The sequence below is a fragment of the Bidens hawaiensis genome, unplaced genomic scaffold (assembly GCF_021521415.1).
Source record: "Bidens hawaiensis isolate Kalapana, Puna unplaced genomic scaffold, B.hawaiensis_p1.1 tig00038163_1, whole genome shotgun sequence".
Lineage (NCBI taxonomy): Eukaryota > Viridiplantae > Streptophyta > Magnoliopsida > Asterales > Asteraceae > Bidens > Bidens hawaiensis.
In genome coordinates this window covers 175,405-181,967 of record NW_027496695.1, presented here as the reverse complement: position 1 = coordinate 181,967, position 6,563 = coordinate 175,405, and the positions used below count along the sequence as shown (strand labels likewise).

The 6,563-nt window shown below is 35.1% G+C and overlaps 1 pseudogene across 1 annotated transcript in view; it reads right to left on the bottom strand.

Annotated features, from left to right (window-relative positions):
• Positions 1–1,515: 1,515 nt before the first annotated feature.
• The window catches only part of LOC143590094 (mitogen-activated protein kinase 9-like), a 31,240-nt pseudogene continuing 26,192 nt past the window's right edge, over positions 1,516–6,563 (bottom strand). Inside the window, exons 2-13 of the transcript XR_013145404.1 lie at positions 6,039–6,224; positions 5,190–5,593; positions 4,992–5,119; positions 4,849–4,908; positions 3,831–3,980; positions 3,606–3,761; positions 3,364–3,501; positions 3,103–3,176; positions 2,633–2,740; positions 1,692–1,856; positions 1,626–1,644; positions 1,516–1,581 (exon numbers count right to left, since the gene is read on the bottom strand). The product of XR_013145404.1 is annotated as a mitogen-activated protein kinase 9-like (transcript). The remainder of the gene's footprint in view (positions 1,582–1,625; positions 1,645–1,691; positions 1,857–2,632; positions 2,741–3,102; positions 3,177–3,363; positions 3,502–3,605; positions 3,762–3,830; positions 3,981–4,848; positions 4,909–4,991; positions 5,120–5,189; positions 5,594–6,038; positions 6,225–6,563) is intronic.

Here is a 6,563-nt window from a genome sequence, read left to right as displayed (position 1 = left end):
CATCAAGAGTTCAGGTCGTGACTACTTGATCGAGAAAGCCATTTTATACCGAAGACCATTTCAAACTTTGGTTCCGAATTTGTAAAAGAATTTGGAATGTGAGGTGTGGTTTTCTTATTGATGTTCGATGCTAGAGGGGGAAAAAAAGATTTACTTTTCAAAAGGTCACCACCGCACTTCGTCAAATAAGGAAGTCTAGTAAAACCGCTTAGGTAATCTACAAAGCCATCAATTATATTTATGTGCCATAAGCATACCGACCGTGAGCAACATTCAACAATTGGCATGGATCAGTTGATGGCTCTTCCGGCATGACGCGGTCAACACATGTGATGTGATCATCCTGTAACAACAATGATGTTGATGTGGGTAGCATCTCAAGATCTATAGTTTTAGCATGGTCTGTTTGGAGTAGCGAGTTCAAGCAACATAAACTTAGTTGATTAGTCGCTGATATGCATCCACAGGAGTAGCACCCAGTTCTTCATTTCAGTTTAGAGAAACACAAGCTACTTCATTGATGACATGGCATATATACCAAGTGCGCTACGTCCGTCATATCCTTTACGTTCCCTCAATATCCAAAAAGAAAATATCACAAATATCCGGAAAAGTTGCTAGGATTCGACGATCTCAATCAAATGACAGCATGTAGTGTAAAACCCAACACATGCAAGGAAACTCCATAGAATACGGTGTGTCATGTGCACATGCATAATTCTATGTAACATGATAGAGCATATGAAGGCCACTTGATTTGAGAGTTTAACAAAAACATGTTTGAAGCATAAATGGGATTAGAAGAAGTTAGAATATGGCAGATACGCAACCGCAAAACACAAGATGTTTGAGCGAATTTACTGAAACATATCGCCTCATTTCCACCCAATGACCAAATCTAGTTTTTATCGTAACTAAACAAGGGAAAATACACCCACGATAACTCTACTATGTGCATTCATACTTGTTAGAAACACATTAATTCTTACGCGATAGCCCTGTCATAGACAGAACCACCCAGCGACCCAGCCATCACCGTGACGAGGCTGAAAGTCCGTTTCCTGCAGGCAAACACCCTCGATCGAAGAAGCACTGCAATTCAAATTCCTAGTACAACCAAGCGGGTTTCGGTAACAATGATGAATTTAAAAACAATACGCCAGTGGAACATACCCCCTTACAATTGATATCAGGCTCATAAGATCTTGTTAGTAAACTGACATGAAATATTCAAGTATGAAAAAAACAATTGCATTCAGTTAGTAAGCAAGCTTGCAACTAGTGTGTAATATCGATTTTAATAGCTTGCTGCTCTTCGATTACGAGTAACAATTTTGCTGTCATCTTATCGCAAATCGATTAACCATGATCCTGTCATTTCAGGCTGGTGTCCGGTTTTCACTCACCAGTCGAATAACACATGGACCAACATGTCAATTAAGCTAAAGAGAGTTTAATGTGAACATGTGGAAACCACCAGATTTAAACTACACCAAATGCCTAATTTAAATAAACTTAGGCTTTTAGACCTGCAACCTTTTGGGCTAACTCATAAACCTCCTCTTGATGCTCAACACCTTCCTGCACCATTTAACAGTACCTTAAAAATATTAACTCAAAGGTACCTTGGGATCACATTTGTTACTAAAAGGTTATAACAGCAATAAAATGGCAAATCAATGTTTGCATACCGAGGGATCTGTTGTTCCTTGGTACCTACTACACATTTGGAAGCACTAATAGTGGCACTCTTTAAATAGCTACGAGCACCGGTTGCTCCATCTTCAACTGCAGTTTCAATACCATTTTCCTTACCTGCAGCAGATGCTTCCGGCTTCGGTGCAGGAACTCTTTCTCTGAAGACAAAATTCAAAGAACATGTTTAAAACCACTTATAATGCATGTGCATAAAAGATAACCAAAAGTAATGAGAAAGAAACAGATGCACTTGTTACTTATCCGTAAACTGTAGCATTAATTTTAGAATTACTTATCCAAAGGGCAAGCACTATAAAAAACCATTATAATTTCTTTCTTTTCTCACATAAGTCCCTTAACAATTTTTCTACACAATTAAGTCCCTCCGCATGTTTAATTTGAACAAAATTGTGATTTTTTTACTTATTAATACGACGTGAGGAAAGTATTGAAATGACACGTGACAAACCAAAGTTCATTCAATGTTCATCTTTTCTTTTCCCTTTTTAATTCAACAAAACTTTCAGAAACAAAATAATAATGATATAAGTGTAACTCAAAATAAAATAAAAAACTAAAAACTTATAAAAATGGTTGTATAAATTAAAATCTTTAAAAGTTATAAACAAATGATTTGAATTGGTACTGTAATGTAATTTTTCAAATAATGTTTTCATAATTTCATACAATCATTATTAAGAGATATATTCTTTTTCAAATTTTAACATGTAAAGGGACTTTTGTGATACAAAAGATCAGAAAGTATGTTGGTTTTTTTATGTGCAAAATATAGTTTAAGGACTTATATGAGAAAAAGAACAGCGAGCATGTTGGTCTTAAGTTCAAAATATTGTTAAGGGACTTATACGAGAAAAAAACACTATGTTGGTATTTTATGGTTTTTGTTGAGAATAATCTCAATACAGTAACTTGCCTAGAGAGTGAAGCATGCTGCCGGTGCAGAGGTGGGGTGCTACTTTTCTCGCCTTTACCATAATGCTCCTCTAGATGTGCAAATTGTCGCTTAAATCGATCAACCCCACTGTTGAATTAAAAAATCGTAAGCATATCATTTGGTGAAACTTCAAATACCAAAGATACATGTCAGCAGTATAACATGTTCTATGCAGAAGTGGCAATTTCAACGCATCTTCCTATATATTTGGACTATGTAACAGATCAACTGAGTTACTTAGAAAAAGTCAACTACAGAGAAAAGAGGTCAAAAGTAAAAAAAACAGATAATAACTAAATTTAATTTCTGTAATAACCTTTAACAGTGACACAACCTGTTTTGAACATCCAAAAGGTACTCATTTTTGAGTCTTTGACCCGTTTTGGCACCTCTAATTTTCATATAAAATTAAAAAATAAATGATGGAAAAACCATATAAAGCTTATCACCTCGGGTACATAAAGCTGGTTTGTTCTCCACCCCGTAAATACTCCTTAAGCATCTGAGGATGATACTCTAGAATCTGATATTATATATATAAGACCAATGTTAGCAAGCAATTAGTGCATATGAACCTAATCACGTTACTTATAACTATTCCCTCTATCCCCTTTCTGGCATGTTTTTAACCAGAATTACTTATTTGCCAATTGTTATAAACGTTATAATGTAGGTCCACAAGGGTACTTTAGTCATTTGGTCATACAAACCTCTCGAAAGATCAACTCTCTAACATCATCTTTTGTCAATTTCCTCCTTTCAAACTCAAACTCAAGCTTCGATATAGCGTGAGTTGACGGTTCTCGCTCCACATTCGCCAACCCTTGAAAGTATGGATTCGCTAGCGCCTGTAAAAGATACCATGTCCTTTAAAGCTTCTGTTTGTGTATTATTCATATAGATGATCCATCAAACATAAACAATAACACATATTGGCCCGTTAATAACGTACCTCTTCAGCTGTTGGGCGATCTTTTGGATCAAACGATAGCAGGCGTTGAAGTAGGCGAAGGCCCAATGGATCAACATTAGGAAACTTGTGTGAAAAAGGAACAGGCGGTTTCTTACGCATGTTACTAAGATACCTTCTAGCTTTTTCATTACGGATCTGCATTTTCATTATATTTATAATTTGATTTGTAAAACATATAAGAAATAGAAGAGGCATTTAACGAACCCTTGCAATAGTTTCAGAGGAAGGAGTGCCAAGCAAATCAGTCATGAGATCCAACTGATGCACCACGTTCTTTCCAGGAAATAACGGTTTCCTCAAAAGCATTTCAGCAAATATGCATCCAATGCTCCATATATCGACACCTGGAGTATAGTACAATAGAAAACGAGCAGGTCAAACAGGTAATTATAGACGGTAGGTAGTAGTGTTCATTATCCAGTTTGAAATCGAGTAAGCCGAAAACCAGACTTGGCCGAAACCGAAAAATACTGAACCGAGTTCTTATTAAGTTATTCGGATCAGTTTGTAACCGAAACCAAAAACAAATTCGGTTTTCGGTTGAAAACTCTGTATATGATTATAACCAAATATCCATAATATTTTTTTTAAAGAAATGTCACATACGATGGACTCGGTACTTCACAAGCTTTTTTTGCCAACCGTATGTTTCAAAATCCTAACTCCAATTTCTTATACTAACATAATTAATCTTAGTACCATACTATAATTTAACTAGATTACTTAATAGAAAAATTCAGCCAAAGTAAACTATCTTTATACATTAATAAACTAAATTAGTTACTTGATAAAGAAATTATACTATCTTTAAATATTACTAGTGGATTATAATACAATTTATATAAGTTGATTATTCTTTATAAATTAGTTATTAGCTAAAAAATCAATTTTGAACCGAATAAAATTCTAAACCTAATAAACTGGAAACCAAACTGATGAATGCCCCTAACTGTATGTGAGGATGACGAATGACGGTCCCGTGAATAAATTTCTATCTTTTGTAAGTTATTTATAAAATTATAACAAATATAATCTTACTTTAAAAAAAACTGATTTAGGAGAGTGTCTGGACGAAAAAGACTTTGGTGGTAAAGTTTCAACCCGTTTGACCCATTAAAGATAAAATAAAATAAAATAGCACAAATCAACCCATTACAAGTAAATGAACCGAAAGTTGTGACATATATAACTAAACGAAAACAAAAGAAGAAAAGAAACATACTTTGGAGAAAAAGAAGCCACAAAGTTCGGGAGCGCGATACCATCGGGTTGCAACATAGTCCTGCATTAATAATAGTAAAATAAAATAACATAACATGACCGGTGATACCAAGATTATAAAGAAAATAAAATAAACACAATTACCGTCCAAAATATGGTAGATGGTGCATCATTAAACGATACCCGAGCAAGCCCAAAATCACAAATCTTCAATTTACAATCCGAATTAGCAAGAATATTTTTTGGTTTCAAATCACGATGAAACACATTTGCTGCAAAATGCAATAACATAAGTAACCATTCACAATATTCACAAGAAGTTGTGATGATTAAAAAACCAACCTGTATGAATATATTTAAGGCCACGAAGAAGCTGGTACAAAAAAAAACTGATGATGTTGCGGTGTCAAATCATCATTGGCTTTGATAACTTGATGAAAGTCAGATTCCATTAATTCAAAAACTACATAAATATCCTTGAACTCTCTTCTAGAAGGAGGAAGCATAATATGTTTAATCTCTACAATATCGGGATGTTTAATTAAACGAAGGAGCTTGATTTCTCTGAGAATCCTCGTGGCATCAGAGACGTGTTCAAATACGTCATTTATTTTCTTAATTGCAACCTTTTCTCCTGTGTGGGTATCAATTGCAGAGCCCACAACGCCATAGCTTCCTTTGCCTATAACTTCTTGAACTTGGTACCAACTAGCTTCCCCATATTCTGTGAAAAATTCTGTTCCAAGCTGATATATAGCAGCATAAAACAGGCATCGGATTAAGCTACAGATAGTTTTTATAAAGGCAAAATATATGATAACAATGTTTCGTATGTTTTCTAAGCATACTTGCTTTCAATGTCTCACATTCGGAAGTTGTTGATCATAGTCCAAGAATGCTCCCTCCAGATCATGGTATTCTAAGACGAAACCTTCGTCTCACATTACATTATAGAAGGATTTACAAATACTGACTACACTGACAGGATGGCCGGGTTTAGGTAATCCCAACTCTTAACCCCATGCCATTGTTATCAAATGCGTTAGGCAGGGTATTTTGACATGTATAAATATGAAAGAAAATGCGTTGCTATGGTTTGAAGTTTGGGTTTCATTGGTGTAATCTACTTGAGTTTACATAACCCAATGAGGTGAGGTTATAGTAGTGTGATAAGTAATGAGCAATTAGTACCTTTGTGTTATGATCCATGGGAGAGGAAGATGAGATGCGTTTGGCGACAGTGATAAGGTTAAGTTGAGAAGGATCCAAGGGCAATTGAGCATTAGGGTTGGAAGAGCGGCGATGACTATGATTGCGAAACCAGCGAACAACACCCCCCCCCCCCCCCCTCCCCCTAAAACCAACCCTACTTACTTCCTGTTCCTTGTATCATCAATTCAATCAAAGTCAACCAGATGCCAGGTAAGAGATGTGAGAGGTTACTAAACCTTTAGTCCTTATAGTTTTTTAACCATATAAAAAATAGGAAAGGAGAGGAAAGAATAAAAAAGTAAAGGGAAGAAAAGGAAATTTTTTTTTAATTAAGTGTGTTATTAAGTTGGAAAGAAAATTAGAGGAAATGAAATGATAACTACGTTCTTAAGTTGGATGAAAAGAAAAGGAAAATAATACTTTTACAATTTTACCCCTCATCCTTAATAAGCAATCGTCTCCAAAAATACACACACACTTTTAATAAGCAATCATCTTCAAAAA